The sequence below is a fragment of the Monomorium pharaonis genome, chromosome 5 (assembly GCF_013373865.1).
Source record: "Monomorium pharaonis isolate MP-MQ-018 chromosome 5, ASM1337386v2, whole genome shotgun sequence".
In the NCBI taxonomy this organism is placed as follows: domain Eukaryota; kingdom Metazoa; phylum Arthropoda; class Insecta; order Hymenoptera; family Formicidae; genus Monomorium; species Monomorium pharaonis.
This window is the reverse complement of record NC_050471.1, coordinates 13,960,631-13,986,063: the sequence shown is the minus strand read 5'-3', so window position 1 is coordinate 13,986,063 and position 25,433 is coordinate 13,960,631. Positions and strand designations below refer to the sequence as shown.

General features: G+C 32.8%; 1 protein-coding gene and 1 long non-coding RNA gene across 6 annotated transcripts in view; both read right to left on the bottom strand.

The window, feature by feature from the left end:
• LOC105834580 (protein hunchback) overlaps positions 1-5,127 on the bottom strand; it is a 43,080-nt gene extending 37,953 nt beyond the window's left edge. The window contains exons 1-8 of one of the 5 annotated variants that reach the window (XM_036287585.1): positions 4,714-5,115; positions 4,424-4,618; positions 4,210-4,337; positions 3,537-3,991; positions 3,197-3,438; positions 2,738-3,075; positions 2,324-2,466; positions 2,114-2,247 (exon numbers count right to left, since the gene is read on the bottom strand). The gene's annotated coding sequence lies outside the window, so the exon portion shown is untranslated. Of the gene's footprint in view, positions 1-2,113; positions 2,467-2,737; positions 3,076-3,196; positions 3,439-3,536; positions 3,992-4,209; positions 4,338-4,423; positions 4,619-4,713 lie in introns of all 5 variants that reach the window. The other 4 variants (XM_036287584.1, XM_036287587.1, XM_036287588.1 and 1 more) reach the window with 4 other exon arrangements.
• A 9,487-nt stretch (positions 5,128-14,614) lies between these two features.
• LOC118645825 lies at positions 14,615-19,431 on the bottom strand. The gene is made up of 3 exons (XR_004963439.1): positions 19,343-19,431; positions 16,931-18,353; positions 14,615-16,847 (listed from the first exon to the last, which is right to left on the bottom strand). It is a non-coding gene; the product is annotated as an uncharacterized LOC118645825 (long non-coding RNA).
• Positions 19,432-25,433: the final 6,002 nt, after the last annotated feature.

Sequence of the window (25,433 nt, the reverse complement as noted above, 5' to 3'; positions counted from 1 at the left end):
CATAAACCCGAGATTTTCAAGTAACATTTTCATTTCCGAAGCTGAACAAATGAAAACATCCTTTTTTAATGCTTCTTGAGTAAAAGGAAGCACACAATTGGATGATTCAATGCTTTTATAATCAAAAAATCGAATTCTGCAGTTTAGGATTTCCAAAGAGAACAATTTGTCAATATCTATGAGATTATGTAAGACTTTAATAATGACATAGCGACAAATTCCCTCTAAGACATCATGCATAACGTCACAATACACGTTCTCAGTAATGTGAAAATTTGGGAGGTCATGAATAACTGTTTCACTTTTCAGTCCGTGGCTATTGTTTTGCACATCTTGAAAATTCGATTTTATTCTAGAGTATTGTATGTCCTCAACTGTTGTTATTTCTAAAACTTGTTTGTTAAGACGACATAAATGACAGTAATAATTAGATCGAAAACTTTCATGAAAACCGAAAAGCGTATGAATTCCGAGATTATCACCCGCAAATAATGATAATGTAAAATGTACTTGTCGAGCACATTGATTATTTTGAATGGAAATACCTATATCCTCTAAAAACTTTAATTCCTCAATTAATGGCGTTACAATATTTCTTATCCCAAAAACATTGCGGTGAGATGATTTATGCAGCTGAACAAGAAAAATGTTTTCTATCATTGAAGAATATTGTGGTGGTATAGCAAGTATCTTACAATAAATTGCACCAATTTTATTAATACCTTTATGAAGACCGAGAGGATTGTTTAACTCCAAATCATCGTAAAAAAGCATAATTGGTATCACTAACTTTCCTGGAAATTTAGCTTTTGTTTTCTACCAGAGTTCAGCGTTTAAGAATGAAGTAATATTTTCTTCTGTCGAACAATTATTCATATATTTTTCTATTATACTAAAAACATTCGGTAGTTTTAAAAATTTCTTAAAGATGCTTCTAAGTGGAATAAGGTTTTCTGTTACATTTTTTATTTTTACTGTCATGGTATTGTGAATTTTCTTAGGACATTCTTCTGCGCCTATTACGAATTTAGTAGGTCGAATAAGGAAACCTGTCTTTTCTAAGTTTTTTTCTCTTTGATATTCCGTTTCCAAATTTTTAAAAGGATTTGAAAGAGCTTCAATCATGCTATTAAAATCATTATCATTGTTACTACTGCTAACATGTACTTGTTTTAAAATATCTAGAAAATCCGAATTAAATAATTCTTTTGTGTTTTGTATTATATCTTGTATCGCTGCCTTTGAAATATTAGGATTACAATACAACTTAGCCACAAATTCTGATGCAGATTTAGTTAAGGCAATTTTAAATTCATCTATTCCAAGTGTACATAGACCTACCGCTGCTGGTGAAAAATTGTTATGTAATTTTTCGACAGTACTATCATTTACATCTACTTCAAACGTGTCATGAACATTTACTTTTTTAGGCGACAATTTTACAGCAGTTGAGTGTTTAGCATTTAAATGTTTTTTAAATGTATATATATCGCTAAAAATTCTGATACATCCATCTTGCTTACAAAACACGGGATCACAAAAAGTACCAAAATGCTTTAATTTCATGTGCATTGATAAACCTTTGATAGATTTATCAGTGTAATGGCATCTTGGACAACAATACGACATGGTTTCCAAAATTCAAGAAGTCAAGTTATTTACTTTACATAAATCAATTTTGCTTGTTCTGTGTTTAAATAATCATAAGTAAAAAATAAGTATAGAACGCACTTATTTTTACGAAACATGAATAATATTAAAAATTAAAACTAATAATGTTAAACTTACTACATATAACAGTAATAATACGTAAATTTTATAAGAAAAAATTGGAATATTAATAAACCATGACAATGAAACATTGGATACTAATTTACGAAAAGTAATTTTAATTGTTTTGTATGTTATTGCTTGCAGCAGATTTTTTTAATAAAGTTATAATTCGTAGAACATCACTGCTACAATTATCATATACAGTATCAATTTTGAATAAAACTTTTTGTAATACATACATAATGTGTCTGGATTCTATTGGATACTCAGCATGACAAACATGAAAAATTTGAAATAGAACTTGCAGCGCTTTTAAAGGTGAATTGAATTCATAACGGACCTTATCGACAATAACACAATAATTGACGATTTCCTTCAATGTTGGACCAATAGCTATTATATATGGTTGGACTGTCATCGATCTCGATATTGCATCTTCAACTTTTTTTTTATGAAGACGTTGTATATCGCAAACTTAAAAATAATATCCGTAAATAAATATTCTAAAATTTAATATTAAAGTAAAAAAGAAAGACAAGTTCAAACTTACTTTGGCATGAACAATTAAACTTTTCTGACATTCTGAAATTGTTGGTTTATAAAAATATTTTTTATTCCCTTTTTTATAAGCACAACTGCCATGAGGTGGAAATATGTAGGGTAATAATAAAATTTGCGTTAAATTTTTTGAATCTGAAGGAAAAATAATGTTCTATATTTATCTTTAGTATACGATGATTTTTAAAATGAGTTACATATGTTTATGACGCAAAAGCAGTATTATTAAATGTGGAAGCAGAAACAAAAATAATATTGAGACAAAGATGCATAGAAAAGTTTTTTTGGCTATAAAATCATTATTCGCATAAAAGCGGCAAATTTAAGCAATATAGTAGATATTTTAAATATAGAACAAATATTAAAGGAGCATCCTACTAACATAATAATGCAGAAAAGTACTCACGATCTGATAAATCCTCCGTTAAAAAAGTAGTCAAATCGCTTGCTTTATTTATATTTCTTTGGGAAGCAGTAGCAAAAAATCGTTCAAAGAACAAAGGCCATTTTAAATAAATGTCGGTTTCCTTTTTATTATATAGTTGGTTAAAATCAATACTTATTAATACATGTCCCAAGGAACATGTCAGCAGTGAAAATTGTGTCATATATGCGTCAACAGTCCCTTTGCCTTTTGCAACTAATCTTTCATAACGCACCTTAGAAGTTTTTTCCAATGAAATTTAACTTCATCCCAGGGTTCCTTATTATTATTTAGCCATTGCAAACTTTCTTCTAACCCATCTAAAAATTTCATAATTTAATAATAATAGAAATGTTTGGGAAAATATAATAATAATGGAATACAAAACGGTACTTAAAACTGTCACTGAAAATATAATTACGATATTTAAATAACGCTTACTTTCAGTAGGTTCAATGTCTACTTCATTTTTGTTTTCCTTACATAATTTTTCGAGTTTCCGATGTTTTTTAAGTACGTTTTTGTAACGCTCATAAAGTCTACCACCAGCAGGTACATATATTCTCTTAGAATTATTCTAATTTTTAAGAATTGATGGTCTGTAATATACGTCAGGATCTTCCGAAGGAAAAATATCTTTTATTTGTTTTTTATATTCCAAGAAATCGTGTGGCCTAATGACACTGTGACATAGATAAAAATTATATGTATATCTTTTGAATATGTAATTTGTGTAATATAATTACATTTAATTTTATTTTAAAATACAAACTTTACTTACGTTGTACTGTCACATAAAATATTATCAATAATTAAATTTGACAAATATTTTGAAGATTTATCTGATAAATGACCGTGTGTTGCATATTCTTTTAAAATAAAACGACCTGTCGATGTTTTTTTTAACACATCAGATAAAATTGAAACATTTTGTAATTCCTTAGAATGTTCATCACATTCTTCCCGAGATGAAGAAGCATCGCAATGTTTTTTCGAAAAATCGTTAAAATCTTCTACATCCTTTATATCTATAAATATTATATCGTTTGTAGTACTACTAGAGTTATTGTTTTGCACAGCTTGTAGCCTATTTGAAGTACCAGCAACTTTTTCAATATCAGATGAATGTACTGTTTCTTCATAAGTGTTTAATTGATTTAGCGATTCATCATTTATGAGTTGTATCGGTAACTGTTTTAATGTACTTATTGTATTTGTGTGTTCAACATCTTTTTCCTGTTGGATAAAAAATTCAAATTGTAGTCACGAAATATTTCGAAAGCATATCACAAAAAAACATTATAAAATAAATTAGATTATATACAAAAAAGATAAAAATAAAAAATATCGCAACACAAGACTAGTGATCGAAATTAATCCTTATGAAATCTTCTTTCATGGACAATTAAACATGAAAAAATATAGTAAGAAAAAGTTTCAATAAAAATACTTACTTGTGACGTATTTAATTTCTCTCTTTCGATTATAAATCTTGTATAGGGACCAACTAACTTTATTAATTTATTTGCTATTACTTCGTTAGGAACGTTAAAAAAACTAACAGGTTCGTTTATATGCTCACCTGTAATAAGACGAGATAACACAATTAGTTTTAATAACATAACTGTATGCATAATATTTAGCTATGCAAAAAAAAACAATATTTACGATCAAATGCATCTATGTATTCTTCAAGCTGCCATTCTATTAATTTTTTATGTACGAAATTTTCTTCGCAGGGCTCTTTCTCGCTTCTTTTAGAATTCATATTTTTACTATTTTTAGAACTCATTTTCTCATAATAACATAAAGATGTATGTCGTCGATATGAAAGGAATATCAATAAATGTAGTATCAATCCCCCTACACGACATGTTTTAGAGGTTAAACTTTTTGCATTCTATTTGAAACTTTCAAAGAGTGACTAATAAACATAAAATATAAATCTCAATACTTACTGTAGTGATAATAATTTTCTCCGCCGTTTCAAGATATACATTTACGTAAAGCAGCACTGCAGGAAAGTGATTAAACCTTGAAAAAAAGGGAAGCGAGCACTGATCCAATGCGTGATAATTAGCGCAGCATTAAGCAGATTCCACTATAAGAAACTGTTAATTTTAAGACAGTTCCTTTTGAATGAGAATCCTCTTGAGAAACGAATCCACTCTTCTTGAGAATGGCAAAAAAAATCCGCCCGTGAAAAAGGTTATAACCACACGGGACGTCTCTCAAGCTGGCGAGGATACAATGGTGCGTGAACGATTGCGTCCAACATCGCGCGTCGCGCGCGTCTTTTATTTCGCTCGCCAAATGAGCGAGAATGGTAGATGCTTTTTTTATAGATATATACAGGGTAATGAAAATGCAAATTAAAAAATAATGTATTACTTATTAATTTTTTAATAAATAATTATTTCTTTACTCATTAAATTATTAAAAAAGTAATGCGTAATGAAAAAAATCGCATTACTTATTAAGAAAGTAATGCATAATTAAGGATCTTTGCATTAGTTATCGAAAAAATATTTTTTAATAAAACCGTAACACATTACAAAAAGTAATGCATTATTTAGAACCCTGGATATATATAAGCATAGAGTAGAAAATTGCGTCGAAACAGAAAATATTTCCAAACAATAGATTACGCGTTCTATATGTATATTGGAGGCAGGACATATCTTGCCGTGCATGCGAACAAGAGTAAGGACCGTCACACACGAAATGACATAATTAAACTGCATATGCATAGTATAAGAACGCTGAGCCAATGAGCATCTTATATAAATCAATATGGCAATTTTATGCTAGGAGCTGATTAATCCAACGGTCTTATGCTGTGCATATGCAGCTTATGTCATTTCGTGTGTGATGGCCCTAAGTTTTACTTGGCGATCGCGTCGATGCGAGCGTTTTTCTTCTTTCTGTCTAATGACGACTATATACTGAAAAATAACAGAAGGGAGATATACCTCACGTCGCCGTGATCGTCAAATGAAACTTACTCCAAAAAGAAGTTTTGTTCTGCAATTGTCAAGCGATGATGTTATATAAAACGTTAACTCTAGCATGAGTGTTCTTGATTATTCCTTACAATGATTGCAGAATAAAATGTGCAGAATAAATTGAATTCTGCATATTATCACATCAACAAAATTAAAGAAGTTGCTATAACTTTCTTTCTTTCTTTCTTCCTTAAGATTTCTTTTAGTTAAATCTATTACGCAGATGTTTAATTATCCAAATAATGAATTCAATGTACTTATTGTCAGTTTGATTTGACCCTCCAAGCAGAGGTAAAGTTATTATAATTCTGATAGTTCAAATAACATTATAAATTGTACATATAACTACGTTTGAGTTCAGTTAACCTTTTACTGTTGACTAAATTTTAGAGTACAAATAACTACGTCACATTGTAGAATTAATTTGAATTTTAGTCAATTTGACTCGATATCAGTTTGTGCAACTAAATTTGCGTAACTCCGACGCTTGGTTGTCTTCACTCGATTATTTTTTTCAGTGTATAGTTGTGCCAAACAGGATAAAAATTTTACTATAAATTATAATAATTTAAAATAATATATAGTAGAATATCAAATAGAAATAGTCAATCGAATTAACCATTTTTATATAATAAATGCAATCACAATTATGGTAAATGTAATTAAATTCCTAACATTATTCTATATTATATAAATTTAAAAAGTATCTAGTTCGCGGATTGCCGCTAGGTGACGCACGCGGTACCTTTCTCCTAATGCAATTTACACTCCAAAGGCTACATAAGCAGACCACCCACGGTGACAGAAAACGAATCAACCTATGCTATCGTAGTGAGCTTTTGGGACATATGTATTTTTCATTACATCTTAAAGACACATCTTAGCTGTCATGGCTAAATTTTAGCTTTGGTAACGAATCCTTTTTAAGAAAATTTATTAAATTCGAAAAAACTTTTCTCTCTGCCCGGGAAAAAATGAGTATATGTCTAATTATATACATATATAATTTAGTATAACTTTGTAGATCTAATTAGATCTAATTAGATCAGGTCAAAATCCATACGTAATTAAATCTACAAAGTTATACAAAATTATATATAATTAGATATATACATTTTTTCCCGGGAATTTATTAAATAGTTATTAAAAATCACCATTTTCTCTTTCAAATTAAAAGTCAATTGTTATTTAAAATGCAATGTACTAAATTTTGGTATGGGATATATAAAAATGTGGTCATTCGCCTTCCATCATGCAATTAATTTTTACTCACTCTTTTTCTCTCTCGCATAAATAATATTGCTTAAAAATATAAAATAATAAATAAAATAAAGAAACAATTATAATTTAAAGAAGACAAATTACATTTGAAAACATTTATAGACATAACTACATTTCTCATATCTATATTTTTGGAATAAAATAATCGTTTGTGATGACAAAAAAATTGCACATTTATTAATAAGTTATTCGCTAATAAATTATAGTAGCCATTGATATAATAACTATGAAATTTTAGACTTTACGATATTATTTTTTATATTTTAACTGTCAATTAAAATTTTTAGTATAAAATTAATTTAAAATAAAATAGAATTTTACCATTTAATATTTTTGCTAAATTTGCTTTTCAAATACAATGAAAAATGGAATAAAATTGGTATATGGTTTTAATCTAAAAAGTAATATATTCACAGCCAGTTTTTATTATAAAAGCTAATTACAATTTACAATAATAAACGTACACAATAATGCCAGTTCATTACTTCGTTAGTATGCAACTATACCAATTTTCGATAGAATATTTTCTCCGTGTCCATATACATATATAGGTACATAAAATTAGTAATATTATTTAACTTTTTTAAATTTGATCTTTAGAAAATAAGTATACATCTCTGGATAGAAGCATGAATACGGTTTTCATTTTCTTCATAAGACGTAATTAATATGTATCGTTTTGTTTCTTCTATTTTTGTTTCTTCTTGGTGTGGACAGAAAAGTATTTTTCTACAAATCTACCTTGAAATCTTTATGTGAGAATGTGGAAAGGATTGGACACGGCTGTTTAAATGACGTTACTCTATTCAGATTCAAGTTTGAATGTGTGTGCATAATATAATAGTTTTTAAGAAGCAACACTTACTTAAATCAATCTTTGTATTTATCTTATCGCAAACAAATAAAAATATAAAAGTAATAATAACAATTGTCCAAATTTTTATTCTTTATATACTTACTTTCTTCCTCTCTTTTTCTTCATTGTTATCATGAAATCAGAAAAACTGAACATTCTTAAACGAATTCTTCCATCACCTGCGGTAGCGTCGAGCTAATTTCCATACATTAGTTTTATTTTCGCTTTATTAGCGCCTTTATGTCATTTTATCTTATTTTCATTTTTTTAAATATTGTTTTTGGCTTTGTATAACGGATGTAAGTTTTAATTTTTGTAATTTATTTTGCGTTTTTATGTGCCATGTTTTATTCTGTTCTCTTTACTACATACAGTAATTTTTTATTATCGTCATTATTTACTTTTGATCTTTATATTTTTGTGTTTTGTAAGTTCTCTTAAAAGATTTAGTCTAGGGTACTCAATGAACACCTCTCTCTCTCTCTCTCTCTCTCTCTCTCTCTCTCTCTCTCTCTCTCTCTCTCTCTCTCTCACACAATACCAAAAGTAGAGAAACCTAAGAGGGCAAGTGATTATAGGCCTATTAATATATTACCAATATATGAAAAAGTATTAGAGATAATAGTTAAAAAGCAAATTGAGAATACCTAGAAATTAATAATATTATAACGGAACATCAGTCGGGCTTTAGGAAAAATTATTCGTGTGAAACAGCAATTCAAACAGTTATAGATGAATGGAAATTGATTATTAGTGAGAGACAAATAGTAGGAGTTATTTTTGTAGATCTTAAACGGGCTTTCGAGACAATTGATAGAGGAAGATTATTAGAGAAATTATGGTATTACAGGTACAGTTCTAGAATGGTTTAGGTCGTACTTAAAAGATAGAATGCAACAAGTTCAATTTAATGATAAATGGTCTAAGATACTGACTACGGAATACGGAGTGCCACAGAGTTCGGTATTGGGCCCATTGTTGTTTATAATATATATGAATGATATTGTTAACGTTTGCTCGGATGTGTGTAATATAAAAATGTTTGCGGACGATACGTTAATATATGTAACAGGTGAGAGTAGTGCGGAGATAGAAAGGAAATTGAATATTGCATTTAACGTAGTGGAGGAATGAATGAATATTAATCAACTGAAGATGAATGCGGGGAAAACAAAATATATGTTAGTTAGAGGGATAAGAAAAGAATTGAGAGGCAATACTACTGTGAGATGTTTGGATGGAAATGAGATTGAGCGTGTAGAAATAATAAAGTACTTGGGTATAATTATTGATGATAGACTTAGATTTAGCGGTCACTGTGATTACATGCTAAAGAAAATAGGGAAGAAAATAAGTTTTTTAAATAGAATAGGAAACTTTATCTCGGCTTACACTAGATGTACGATATACAAAATAAATGTAGCACCTCACTTTGAGTATTGTGCGACGCTACTATTAGATATGGGAGATACACAGTTAAGTAGGCTCCAAAAAGCGCAAAATAAAGCTATGAGAGTCATATTGCAATGTGACAGACGTACCAAAGTTAAATGTATGCACCAAGCGTTGCAATTTATGACCATAAGACAAAGGCTGTATTACAGCACGTGCATATTTATTTTTAAAATTTTAAATAATATGATGCCGGAGCAATTTAGTAATAGACTTAGAATAGTAGAAGGAGAACGCGAAACTAGGCAGACAGGGGATATTGTTATTGAATTTCGAAAAACAAGAAGCGCGCAAAAAAGTTTATTTTATGAGGGTGTGTTAATGTATAACGCATTACCACCCGAAGTTAAACATTGTAATCGTTTAGAAATGTTTAAACGAATGCTAAAAGAGTTTGTTTTTAATGATGTAGTATAAAATTGTATATATATGTATTGAAAATAGCTGGGTAAGCTAATAAAAGATCAATCAATCAATCTCTCTCTCTCTCTCCCTCTCTCTCTCTCTCTCTCTCTCTCTCTCTCTCTCTCTCTCTCTCTCTCTCTCTCTCTCTCTCTCTCTCTCTCACCCTCTCTCTCTCTCTCTCTCTCTCTCTCTCTCTCACCCTCTCTAATTATTTCTCTAATAATATAAATATACAATCTTGAGAAAAGAAATATAATATATTTCTTGAATTCGTAACAAGAATTCAAATTCTAATTTATTATGCATTTATGAGTTTAAGGTAAAAAATTTGATCGAATGTATCGAATTTAAAACAATTGCTTTAGCTAGACCACTGTTATTATGAAGATTATCGTCGGCTGAGCCTTCGTCACGCAGTGGAGCGCAGGCTGCAACGCGCAAATGGCATCCTTTTCTAAGGACAAACAACACAACTGACCTAAGTTGATGGTTTTGATCTAATCTTATAGTTCATCTGTTGATATTGTGAAACGTTTCAGGTTTTTATGTGAATTTTAAATATGTAAATAAATATCAGCGAATAGTTTTTTAACAATATAAATCAATCTCTTTTATAATGATAAAAAATCATACAATATTTTTCCATTTAATATAAGGCCTTATTTATTGTATTTATTATTAATAAAAGTGATTTCGACTAAATTTTAACTTAATGGACAAATAATTTAACAGGTAATAGCTGTAACATATCAATAAAATTATTAATCTCTGTTCCTTTATACATGGAAAGAAAAGTTAGATTTTTATTGATTAATAATTACTTACATCAATTAGGATTTTGACGGTTAAAAGTTATTCCTAAAAGAACGTTATACGATACGTGACTTTTGTCTGGTGTTTAATTTTAACATAGATTGTTTTTTTCTATTCGCTTTTGATCGTTGTTTACAAAAATTTTTTTTTTCTTAATTACTATATACTTTTTGTATCTGTACACGCACAGGATGCAATAAATTTTATGCACGCTACATAAGATGTACAATAATTAAATAAAATTAACATTAACATTTAAGGTAGTCTTAATTTATTCATTTGTTATAAAAAATGTAAAATAAAATAATTTTTATGTAATACATAAAAAATTTTTTTTCAGGGACGAGCTGTTGAGATGATTATGTAGGACGGTGAGTGGAGAGAGAGATGGAAGCAGAAGTCTATCGAAGAGCCAAAGGAGAACGGAGGAAGAAGATGGACGAGGAGGGAAGGAAGGACGAGGGGGGAAGGGTGGAAAAAGGTGCGGACATGGACGAAAGAAATAAAGGAAAGGAAAAAATAAAGGGGGTGCAAGAGATTGGGAGGTAGAGGATGGAAAGGATAAAGAGGAAAGGGCTGGGGGAGGAGGGGGTATGGTAAGAGAAATTGTAGGTGGATATAGAAGGGAGGGAGGGAAAGTGTATATAAGGCTGCACAATGGCCAGGGCGCGACAAGGAAGATGAGATGTAAAATTTTGTACTATTTATTTTGGATGTAATAGAAACAACTGCGATGATGGAAAGCAGGAGGATGTAAGGGGTTTGGTGGTCCCTGGAAAATACCCCGGCACTCTTCAGAGAGTCCGAAATAAATCATTTCATAAAAATTTTTTTTCTATTTTATTTAATATATTGAATATTTATATAAAGTTGAATTTTTAACAATTCAGTTAAATATTATCTAATTTAAAAATTAAACATTAACGCTAATAACATACATATAAAGAGATAAGCAGTTTAAATAAATTCATTATTTGTGCGCCTACTTGAGAGGTAATTAATGAATTCTACATTTTGTCATATTAGGTCGTGAGATCGATTATAAAGAGTCCAGTCGTATGTACAACTTGATAAATAAGCAACATAGGGTCACAAAGTTATAAAAACGATTAGTTGATCGAACAATAGCAGTGCATGGCCTTTTTATCCGAGATTAATATGTGGGCGCCTAAACACTGACAGCTGGACAATAAAAGATTTATAGAAAGTCTCATATGCTATTACTGTCCTTCTCAATTTCAATAGATCAAAAGAAAAGATTTTCAAACCACGTCCAACTGGTTGAAATTGTTTAGAAATCGTATCATCGATCGTAAGCAAAATGGTGAAAAAATTATTTTGTCATGTGACAGAGCGATCATAAATACTTGGTTTGAGCAACTATTCATTCATTATACATCGAAATTAAAAAATATATCTCAAAAATGTCTTGAGTAAAAAGTGAAACATTTTTCGTAGAATCGACCATTGACATATATAATCATACAGACTCGAGCTGTTTTCTAACAAGGTACACAGATCAAGGGTTACAATGTGCGCTCCGAAATGCAAAATGCGAAACACTAAAGTGAAAACTGACAAAGTTACGGCTATTCAAAGTTTCTAAAATTTAATTGTTAAACTGGAGCTGCAACTTTGTAAATTTTGACTTTAGGGCTTGGAGCACTAAAGATCCGTACAATAGGACTGGCAGTAGGCAGTAAAGTAGTAGGACGTATGCAGTAGCGTAATTTTTACAACCTTGTCTATCCACAATAATAGTAGTAGTAACAAGATAATTTGCGCACTTTAGGTATGCGCAAAAACGTGTTGAATGAGCCTAATTTTATCAGTTATCATAGTGAGGAGTTTAAATAATATGGATATAAGAAAAATTGGACTGTGTCTTTTACTTTGACTGTACTTTTGGCCTTTTCTGCAAGATGCATGCCGTAGGCCGTAGACAGTAGCGAAATGGAATTAATTCATTTCGCTTACGGCTACTGCTACGACTTTCTAAACTGGAAATAAGTTTTTTACAGTCTACTATTACGTTCTAAAACTGGTCATTGTATACGGACCTTAAAAGACATAGAAAAAACTCGTGCAGGAGCAAAACACATATTCAAGTATATAGTTTCGATACAAGGTTTACGAATGTTATGAACAGTTTGCAACGTACAAGGTATGTAAATATGAAACCGAAATTTTTTTGTATAGAAGATACACGTTTATTGTATGAAAATGATAAAAAATATTTTATTTGAAGTATTGCTCATTGCTAGCTATACATGTTTCCCATCTCTCTAATAATTTGTGGATGCCACGCCAAAAAAACTGTTCCTCTTTTGAGGCAAACCAGTCATTGAGCCATTTTCGTACATTTTCGTAAGACGTGAAGCGCTGCTCAGCAAGTGCGTGTCCCATCGATTTAAATAAGTAATAATTGGATGGAGCCAAGTCTGGTGAGTAAGCCGCATGTGAAAGTATTTCCCAACCAAACGCCTCAATCGTTTCCTTGACCGGTTTTGGCTGTGTGTGATGGTATTATCACGAAGCAAAATCACTTTGTGTCTTTTTTTATATTCTGGTCGTTTTTCACGCAAAGCTTGATTCAAATCGATCATTTGTTGCCGGTAGCGTTCAATATTAACGGTTTCGCCAGGTTTCAGCAGCTCATAATAGATCACACCCTTCTGATCCCATCAAACACAGAGCATTGTCTTCCGTCCATAGCGATTTGGCCTTGCAATCGATGTCGGTGGTTTGCCTGGAGTTACCCATAATCTTTTACGCTTAGAATTCTCAAAATATATCCATTTTTCATCGCCAGTCACAATTCAATAGAGAAATGACTTTTTTTTTGTACTTGGCGAGCAGCATTTCGCAAGTGGTTTTTCGGTTTTCCTGCTATCTTTCAGTCAGATGTGGAACCCATTTTTCCATCTTCTAAATCTTTCCCATGGCTTTCAAACGTATGGAGACGGCTTCTCGTGTCACATTTAATTGATCCGCGAATTATTGTTGCGTTTGAGCGTCATCCTCATCCAACAATGCTTGCAATTCGCTGTCTTCAAATTTTTTCGGTGGTCTTTCACGTTTTTCGTTTCTCACGTCAAAATCGCCACTTTTGAATTTTTTAAACCATTCAAAGCACTGTGAATTTACCAAGAGCATGCACACCGTAAGCTTTGACAAGCATTCGATGCGATTTTGTAGCAGTTTTCTTTAAATGGTAACAGAAAATCAATGCTATCCGCAAATCGTAGTTTCCAGGCACAAAATTCGACATGTTCAACGCTATTAAAAACTATGCTATTGTATGAAACTTGTATTGTTATGAGTTGAAAATTTTTATCAGATGTCAAAACAAGAAAATGGCGCCAATGACGCGGTTTGACGGTAACTACATTGACAGCTAGCGCTATCTATGGGTATATCTAATTATCTCTTGATAATTAGTGTTAGTCTCTGTTTCTGTATCAAGCTACTAACAGTTAGTCTGTAAAACATTGGAATAAATACGTTGGAACATAAGTACGATCACTTCTCTCACATTGCGTGCATCTCACGCGTAATGACCATGTTTACACCGATTATTTGATACGCGTATCAAGCACTATATTCGTACTAAATTAATTTAATACGATGGTGTAAACGCTAACGTACTAAGTTGGTACGATACGTATGAAGAAAGCGTATCGTATCAAATAGTACGTGTATTAAATAAACATCTAGCGCTGTAAACGATGGTGTATTAAGGCCGCGTATTAAAAATTTTACGTATCCCAAAGTTTGTGAAAATGCCAAAAAAAAAGGTCAAAATTGGGGAGAACAAGAAACTCGTGCTTTTTTGGAATTATGCATAGAAAAACAAATTTTAGCAATTATGGGCAAGAAACATAAACATGCTAAGATATTTAAGATACTGGAACCAGAAATGGGAAAACAAGGTTATACAAAAACAACAGACCAAATGAAATTAAAATTAAAAAATTTAAAGTCAGCTTATTTCAAATGTCGAAGAGACAGTGTTAGTCGAACTGCTACATCATATTGTGCGTTTTATAATGAATTAGAATTATTGTACGGTTGTAGACCAGCAGCACAAGCTAGTTCAAGCGGATCAGAAATTGATACAACTTCAATCAATGGCAAGTTTCAAATTATTTTATTCTGATATTCTGATATTTAATAATGTGTTTTTATGACAATATTTTTGTTAAATTAAAAAATTTATATTTAATAAAATCAGAGAAAGAAATTCAAACTTGAATGCTATAAAAGATACAAATTTTGTAGAAGAGAGTGAGTGTGCATTTACAGAGAAATCATTTGATAATGAGGCATTAACCCATACAGCACGGGGAGCTCCCGAGGAGCTTACAAAATTTTCATAAGCTTCATTTAAGCTTCCAAAAAATTCGCACGGAGCTCTCTGGCAGCTGCTATGTCCGCTTTTGAGAGCTCTTTGAGAGTTTTATTTAAGCTCGCTGGGAGTTCAGAAATCATGTTTTAAGAGCTCTCTGTAAGTTTCAAAATAGTTCCCGGGAAACTTCCATATGAACTCCCTGTGTCCTGGAAACATACAGGAAGCGAGACCGAGCTCGCGATCGTCCTATGTTTGACTGAGATCGGCTCGGTGGAGCGCGGAGAAGAGGGGGCAGTCGCTCGCAAGCCCCGATAGCGAACGGACGGGCTTGTCGATCTGCAAAGAGTTTAGCAATAAAGATATTTATCTCAATATTCAGTGTAGACCGTATTAGTTCACCGCGATATCCTCATCTTTCCTTGCGAGGCGAATAAATAACACCCTGGGAGCTTTATTTTAGTTTGCAAAGAATTCAAAAATCATATTTTAAGAGCTTCCTGCGGGCGTCAAAGTAGTTCCCGAGGAACTTTCATATAAGCTCCCAGAGAACTATGTTTTAGCTCAAAGGAAGTTCAGAAATCATGTTTTAAGAGCTCCTGCAAGCTTCAAAGTAGTTCCCAGAAAGCTTCCATATAAGCTCACCGAGAGCTCATACGTCCACTAATTGCGAACTCCCTGAAAGCAGCAATTACGAGTTACAACAGACTCTGTATTTATAGTCGTTCCTAATTTTTCAAGATTAGTCTTTCTTTGTTTCGAGTTTTACCATACGTGAGATAAAAACAGACCGATCTTGAGAATTGAGGATCGACTATATGAATACGGAAATTATATTCATCAGTATGTTTTTCAAGCAATTTTAAATTAAAAGTGCTAAAATATTTATTAAAACATTAAAAATGTAATAACACCGCATAATAAATCGTCTTATGTCCTGATTTTAAACATTGTGTGTTATCTGGTTTTCGAAAATGCCCAGAGTAAAAATTCCTTGTAAGAAATCGATTATTGTGTCTTAGCATATTAACATATTACTCGTACTAAACAAATAATTCTATAATCACTAAAATTTATTACGTAATAACAGACATTACAAATAATACTTCTAAAGATTATACCATTTCTTCTTTAAAAAAAAATTTTATATTAATTTTACGGTTTCGATGTTATACCGAACTTGAAATAATATTTGTTGTGCACTACATGTTGTACACCCAGTTGTAAAGAACTATTTACGAGATCCAAAAGTTTTGATAAAATCTATGGCAGACTGCAACAAACTCACGATATTGGCTGTATAAGCCGCATAGAGATTCAACGAGGTCAACAATAACATAAAAGTAACGATTCGAGACGAAATTCTGTAGGATTCGTACGAATGTCCTGTGATAGAAGTTTTATAAATCTTATGTTAAACAAAATAAAAATAATTTAATTTACACATTCACAAATATGCATTTGGTTTACGCTGTTCAAAAATTGTTTAATTAACAATTAAATAAACAATTTAATAATTTTTGATGCAAACAAGCGTCTATGATTCCTCCCACCGCAAAACCCTAAAAAAACTAAAGTATTATGAAAAATAATACCTCAGCCAGGATTCGAACCTGGATCTCCCATATTCCGTAAAGGTGTCCTAACCAATTCGACTACCGAGGCATGTGATATTCCTCGCAATAACTAGTAATATGAACACGTCTCTTTTTATAAATTTTAGTTTTATTTCGGTTAAAGAAAATAACATGGTAAAGATAAACAGCATTATGTGGTAGTATTATGTAGTACTTTTTTCTTGAGATGCAGCTGTAGATCCCACATAGATAGAATTTCTTCTTTTCCATCTATCACCGGCATGGTGAAACCATACCATAATTTTTTTTTCTATTTCACTCCGGGTTGTGTTAGGGTGGTCTTTTAAAACCGTCTCTGTACAATTATAATATATCATACATTAATTTAATATTCACACAATAATAAGAATATGTGCACATATAAGTTATAATATATACCAATGAGAGTTTGAGCCATTTTTGTTCCTTGGAAGGCAAATGTATTTTTCCGTCCTGTCCATGAATAGTCACGCGCCAACGCATCCGAAAATAAGACGCAAATTGTCAGAGGACTCTGAAAGGACAAATAGTAAACCTTAAAAGTACTATACACATCGAAATGTTAATAACAGTTTATCTGGGGCTGAATTAAAGGGCCTGAGTCATCAGAGAGGAAAAAAACGTCAATTATATGCTAATAATAGAAAAAAGAAAACTATAGATTATATTAGTAATTATAGTCAGATAGCAAAACGTAAGTGTGTAAAATCATACAAACCTATTTCTGAAAACAATTTATGTATTATCGCTACAAATATTACGTAAGATAAATCGTAACTTCGTCTAAGATTCATATTTCTGGTGTTTTTACAGTAAAGACGTGTAAATCATTGCTGCAAAATGTTTGCAGCAACCATATGTAATATATTTCCATCGATAATAAGTAAACTGTTCACAACTTAACTTTTAAGTGTAAACTGTTGCTGCAAAAATATAATAAATATCGAATAAACCGTTGCTTGAAACAAATACGATACTGTTGCTGAGTATTTACGGACGCAGCTTTACATATATGTTATTTGCACAAACACTTGTCACGAGTTTACGCACATATTTTGTAAATATAACAGGCGTTTTACTATTTGGGTTTGGTTAGACCTGTGTATACACCAACTGTTTAAACAGCTAAAATTGTATCACATTTTATACCTACACATCACAACGTTTACACAAGAAAAGTACATTCTTAAGAATACTTTTGAAGTAGCATTAATAATAAAAAATGCCAAATTTCAGAGAAAAATAAAATTAATATATGATAGTGACCCAGGCCTATTAAGTTGCAAAGTATCAAAACTGTACATTTCTCAACTGACCGCAGTTTCAACAATTTGCCAAAAAAGAACATAAATAGCTACATACATTATCGTAATATTATATAGTAACACACCTTTGTCTTTGCTCAGGCTTGTTTGTACTTGAACTGATCGGCGATCCTTAAATGATGTATTTCTATCTAAAATGAGAATAAGAATTTACTGGTTGCAAATAACATTTTGAAATTATTGTCAATAATATTATTTGCAACACGTTAACTAAATATAGAAAGTATCGCATGTTTTATCGAAGAGTTTATTTTTTCTCGATTTTCATCTGTATCGGTTGCACGTGTATCTTCAGTTGTCACTATTAAAACAATATTTTTATTTGTAATTTACAGTAAATTTGCACATATAACATGTCTTACATTAATAATTGTATCGCTCGTGATGGCCATAAAAAATTTATAAAAATAAAAAATTAACATTTCCGTTAAAATAAAAAGTAAAATTACCAGATTCACTGACGGAGTTGTCCTCGTCGCTGGACTCATTATTTAAATCTGTAAAAAATATTTTCCACTATGCTACACTTATAATTAAAAAAAAACACATTGACACGCGTACGCACGCATGCACGTGTAACGTGTTAATATTCAAAAGATGTGCATGTTACAAACGTCGGAACATAAATCGATTTGTTTCTGCAATTTTAATTAGTTAAGTGTTTTTTTCCATGTTTACGTTGAGAAAAATTTATATTTTATTTTTATTTTCAAACTTCAGCGTAACTCTTAAAATTATTTTCATTAGAATATTAAAATTGTAGAATTGTAAACTGTATAAAAATAATAACAGTACAGATAAGTATTACAAAATAACAACAAAATAATACAAGGAGAGTGAAACGGTAATGTGGATTTCAATTTGAATAAACAAGATTCAGAAAGCACATCAATTGAGATAACAAACGTAATATAATAAAATAATAATGTATATAATAAAAGGATTAATATAAGAGTATTATTTAAAAATTAATAAGAACAAATACAGGAATTGAAAATCGAAAAAACCCCACAGATGGTCATAGCAAGATCTTAGTGCTGAAATGTTTCTTGTGTGATTTTTAAGTATATTTTCTAATTCATTGAATAGTGCGCCGTTACTTTCGGCCTCAATACAACTCTTTAAATTGAATTAGAAAAGTAATATCACAGTATCAATTGACAATCAATGAATTAGAAAATGTATTTAAAAATCACACAAGAAACATTATTTCAGCACTAAAATCTTGCTATGACCGTCTATGAACCTTTCTCGATTTTAAATTGTGTTATACAAACCGCGATCTTGTCAATTATTGTTTTAAATACAAAAATGTCAAAATTTAGGTATAATTATGGAATTTAAATAAATTTATAATATGTAATAATTGTAATATTAAAATAGTGGTTGAAAACACTTTGTTGCACAATATGCGTATATTTATGCAACGTGTACGCACGTAAAAACTTGTACATAAAGGCAAATGGAGAATAATTTAGTATTTTACCTAATTGTTTAGACGTTTTTTCCTTATTCTCCTTATCTTTTTTATAGCCTGACGGAGGCAGAGTCTTAGGTTTTTGCTTCTTGGTTTTATCTGAAAAAAAATTAATAAATAAATAAATATTTCATATTTAACCAATATTTTGATATTTGAACAAGAATATGTTCACTTTATTAACTAATTAAATAATTACAATATTTATATTATATAGAAAAATTAACTAGTATTTCTATATGTAACAATTTGATCGATGTTGCAAACGCACAGGTATATATGCACTCAGAAAGGAGTGATTCATATTAAAAAACGTGTACTTGAATAAGACAAAATAAATATTATGGCTTATTTATAATTTTAAATTAAGAATTGCATATATGTTATGAAATTATATAATAATTACTAAAACGAAATATTAATTTATAGCCAATATTTTTCTTATCATATTTCAAATACGCATTTCTTAATTTTTATTTATTTTTTCTGAGTGTTTCAAGTTCAGGAATATAAGGACTATACTAGGAAAAATAAGTTAGTGTCTAACAAAACTCTTTAGTTAATGCATTTTTGGTAAAACTGTAGTTAGACTTCACAAACAAAAATTAAGCATTTTAAGTTATTTACCCATAGAAACTGCATAATAAAATTTTATTTTATATAAACTAAAATAATGCCCCCAATACCCAATAAATACAATTTTGTTTTTCTATGCACTAAAATTTAGACTTTATATACTTAAAAAATATTACAGTAGAGTTTGCAATAAAACAATCCACATTACCAAACACTTTTGTTTTCCATAATGAAATTCATACAGTTACAGCTTTTTGGTTATAACAAAAGTATTACGTTATAAGAACAAAATGTAAACATAAAATATATTTGTTTACATCAACTAAACAGTTGAGCATATTTTAACTAATTGTTTTGGTTCGTATAACAAAACATTTTTCCTAGTGTAGGCAATAAGAATTATGTATGTAAGGAAATGGATAAAACAAGGATATATAAGGATATTTGAGGCACTACTTTCTTCGTCGCTTTCATTTGCAAGAACTTTGCGAGATTTCGTAATTACTCTTTTTCCTAGGGGTTTTGGTGTCGTACTAAGAACGTTTTCATCTGCCGTCGACCACTCTACGGAGTCCTTCTCTGCTTGTTTCGCAATAGTATATGTTTCTACATAATTATATAGCAAAATATAAAATTACAACAAATATACGAAAAGTGTACGTTCATTGCACATGGTTCATCAATTTTTTATTTCTATCCTAATAATAGTAATCGATTTGTTTTATTAATTATTGCCAATTGACAAATAAATCAATCGATAATAATAATGCAAACTTCTTGACTCTCATTAATAAAATGAAAGATTGAAGTTAAATTTCTCGGCGAAGACGGTCTAGTTACTATTATTGCCCACAGATATCATTGATGGCAATTAAAATTTATTGACCCTAACCATCCAACACATAACGTATATTATTTGTACTCCTAATAATGCGCGATATGCATTAATTAATTTCAATCCAAATGATTGTCGTAAAAATCCAAATTTTACCGTCATATTTTTTAACCGCTGTAAAAACCTCAATAAATTATTGAAAAGTGACGATCAAACAAATTTAAGAAAAAATAATAGCGAACAAGCATGTTCATTTGGATCGAGATTGAAATGTGGATCTTTTCAATATCGCGAACGCTTTACATTTCTCAATGTATGTCATTTTTCAATAATTACATCTGACTTGATTCGATGAAAATCGTTCATCAGTATCTGTTCGAACCAGATTAGATCTATCGTGATCTTTTCTATTTTTACTCGAGAGTGAATACTGTTGAAGAAATAGTTTTTTGTAATAATATATAGAAATCAATTTACCATATGGTCCCCACTTTTTGTGGTAGGGATACGTGATCCAGTGGTCTTCGTGCGGTATACATTTAACAATCGCTTTTGATAAATTGATGGTTTTTGGTGACCACCAACACAGGCGTTCTTCTTCTCGTACCCATGAAGACCAAGGGATCTACGTCACGAACCGAGAGCAGCTGAAGCGAATCGAGGATCAGCAGACCGAACGAGCCCGCCGAGCGGAACTCAGCCACGGCCCAACACCCAACGCAGCGTTATCAGCGACACCAGAGCACCGACCTACCGTACTACGCAGCTGACGGCATGGAACGAGTCACAGCGTTATTGTAAGTCGAAATTTACATAATTTACATAATTTTGTAAAAGCGTATACAAAGGGCAAAGCAATAAGACCTGATAGTAACGTACTGATCCCCCGGTAATCGAAAAGCGGTTATCGTAAACGTAATTAATAGGCGTGAATGACGGAAAATAACAATGCCGCTATAGCAAACGACTCGTGGTTGCATAGTGAGCAAGCCACCCGAGCTATTCAGTATTGCACACAAGACTTCATAGAAGCACGAGACAGAATCCATAGGGAACTAGACCTCTACGATAGCTACCCGAAAACGTCGTCCGCGAACGAAAATTCCCATTCGCGAACCTCGACGCGAGTTTATTTCACTATAACAAACTCAACGCGACACGACAACACCGTGTAGAACGACGGACGAGACCGTACGAGAGCCACACCTCTAATCGCGTTTCATCACGAGGCGAGTTTTCACTCACTTCCTACGAGTTCGACATTTTCGACCCAGCGGAATTCTTCCGAATGAACGTGATGAATAACGACGAGCAAACGGAAACTCAATAGTTAATCGCCGGTGCAGAACAAGAAGTACAGAACCTGCACCAAGAATTAAGCACAAATGCGGCAAGATCCGCACGCCCGACTGCCACGCAAAAAAAAACGTGCAGGAAATACGGGAAACTCTACGCGCAATGATGCACGAGGTCAGGAGACTGACCGCCGAAATCGACGAGGTGCGAGAACAATTCGCGAACACTACGCACAAACGCATCTAGACACCACGTTCGAATACCCAGACAACGACGTGCGACAAAAAAGCCGCGGAATTTTGACGTTAAAAGAAGCCCGCGGCATGATACCCGAGTTCGACGGCAACGCAAATAAATTGCAAGAATTTTTGAGTGCAATGACTCACGCGATCGAAAATATAGATCCGTGGGACGAATATTAGGAGCAATACTATGCATTAAATTAAAAGGACGCGCCATGTTGGATTTCCAAACGCGAAAAATAAGCGATTATATACAATTAAAAACGGAACTGGAAGCATGTTATGCGAGTAAACGAAGCACAACGCATTTAAAGCTCGATTTTAATACCCTGAAGCAAAGGCCTGGGGAAAGCTTACGGACTGCGTACAAATAAGCTTATGATCTGTACGAGTCAATGATCGAAAGCCGACAACAATACACGGCAGAGCATAAGCGCATCATTTTAGAAATGCTGCAGCAGCAAGCATTAGAAAATTATCAAATAGGACTACGCGAGAATACACAGGCAATAGTCCGATCGCGCGGATACGCTACGCTGCAGGACGCGATAGCAGCCGCAAGCGAAGAAGAGAGAATCAAGGATCGCGCCGTGACTAACACGAGACGGAAACCCGACTCGCCGAGGCACGACGACAAGTCTGATGCCCGTTGCCGAAATTGCGGCAAGTATGGCTATTATAGTAAGGATTGCCAGAATAACAGGAGCGGTAACCGACACGCCCTGCCGCAACCCGAAAAACGCATAAATGCAATAGATAAACATTGCAAACATTGCAAGAAGCGCGGACACACTCGCAACGAGTGTTGGAATCTCCACAGGCGGCCTAAGGCAAAGACACCGAACGCGCAAAGAAAGACGCAAAGTGCAGAGACAACGGGAGCAAAGAAGAAAACGATAACGCAGAAAAAGAACTCTGACTCCGAGCACAGTAGCGAGGAAGAAGGAGAGACGAGCGATAAGCAGAGTACGCGCGTGCGTATCATGTGACGCACGTAAGACGAGACGTCGCACGATGCGATGGTCTTGACCTAATTACGCTCCCAATCAAAGAAACACGCACTGGCGAACTCGACATGTTGTTCGATTCAGGCGCGACGCTTTCTTTAATAAAGGTAAAAAACCTAAAAAGAAAAAAGTAGTTAAGACTAGGCCGTTTCTAACTCGGGAGCTCCGAGAGGGGAGCGGGTGTGCGGGGGGAACTCGTAGGCGCGCGGGGGCATGACGTCACGCGGATCGGGGATCTCGCGGCGCGGAATTGCTGACGCGGTATTTTCGGGTCCGCGGCCGCGGTGCGGGAATTGCTAACGCGGGATTTTCGGGTCCGCGACCGGTAGAGGGGGAATCGGGGTCCGCGACCGCCGCCCGCCGCCCGCCGCCCGCCGCCCGCCGCCCGCCGCCCGCCGCCCGCCGCCCGCCGCCCGCCGCCCGCCGCCCGCCGCCCGCCGCCCGCCGCCCGCCGCCCGTCGCCCGTCACCGTCACCGTCACCGTCACCGTCACCATGTTGTTCCCGATCGGGGATTTCGCGGAGGTCTACCAGTTCGTCGACCACTTCCCCCGCATCTTCACCAGCGTCTACTATCGCCAAAATTCCCGGAATGGGCGATGCGGGGGGCGATGGAACATATAAATGCATGATGCACGTGATGCACAACGTGATGCACACCATAAAAAAACCGTGGGCGACTAATATAAAGAACTGAGAAGACAGCATGACAGTCGCGAGAGAGCTTAAAAGAGCTGACATATTAAAATGATAGAGTTTGCTTCAGAGATAGCAGAGACCACATATCTCAATCATGACACGATAGCTCGCCCTAATCACCTCTTATACCTGCATACACCTTAACGAAGGACTATGTTTACGAATATGTTTATGAAATTACATTGCATGTCATGGTATTGAACTGATATCAAACCGCATCATGCAGCAGTGTATTATTTTCTTCCACCATCGCCGCGATGCTCTCGCCCGTACACGATATCTCCAACCATGCAGCCTTATCTCTTTCTTTTTCATCCGTTCATTCGACCACATACGCTCCCACCCATCGTACCTTTTCGGTTTGTTTATCAACTACTTAAAGAAAATGAACAATATGATAACATTTGCAAATTTAACTGTAATTATCCGTTCGTACACATGATTATTATAATATTTATTTTAATAAAATGATTTATATATATATAAAATAATTTATTTAATAAAATAGTAAATATAAATTAATTTAAAAAAATTTAGTTTGGCAAACTTTAATATTTAAAACTTTAATTATTTAAAAAATTAGGTTATTAAACGATGTGATGGAGAGGGACTGTAATATTTTAAGGGAACAAGAGGGAAAATAAACAATTTTAAACCATTATATATATGTATATTAATTTATTATATATGTATATTAATTTATTATATAAAAATTATTAAAAGTATAAAAGTATTAAAAGTAAAAAAAAGGATAAAAAAGTATAAAAAGTATATAAAAGTATAAAAGTATATAAAAAGAGTATAAAAGTATATAAAAAGTATATAAAAGTATAAAAGTATAAAAGTATAAAAGAAGAGGAACATATAAAAAAGTAATAAAAGAAATAATTAAAGTAATAATTAAAATAACACGTAAAATCACTCCCAGATTTCACCATCTTCGGACGGTGGGTCCATATTAAACAATCTCCTAAGATCCCACACATCGGCATTAAAATTGTATTGTCCGTATGCATTTTCTCGATTTTGCTCGTTTCTCCATTGGTTCCCTTGACGGAAATACCGCCTCCACCGAGCTGCGGCGATATTGATGAATCCAGATATCCTGATTTCATCAAATCCAAAATATGGCTGTAAAAAACATTTTTATTTAATCATGCTGCATGTATCCAAAAACAAATTTTGTAGTTGCAAAACAAATACTATATTACATACCTGCTGACCAACGGCCCCACGTATGGACACTACATTATTTAGCCAAATGATCGAAGTGTGGCTTTGCGGCACCCGAACATAGGTACGGCCGTGAACGGCCGTGGTCGGTCCATGTGGGACGTCACCAACGTACACGTACTGAAAAATTTAAAAAAAAATTCATATTATATTAAATTTATTTTAAAATTTTATATAAAAACCATTTATCAAGAAAATTATACTTTATTATTT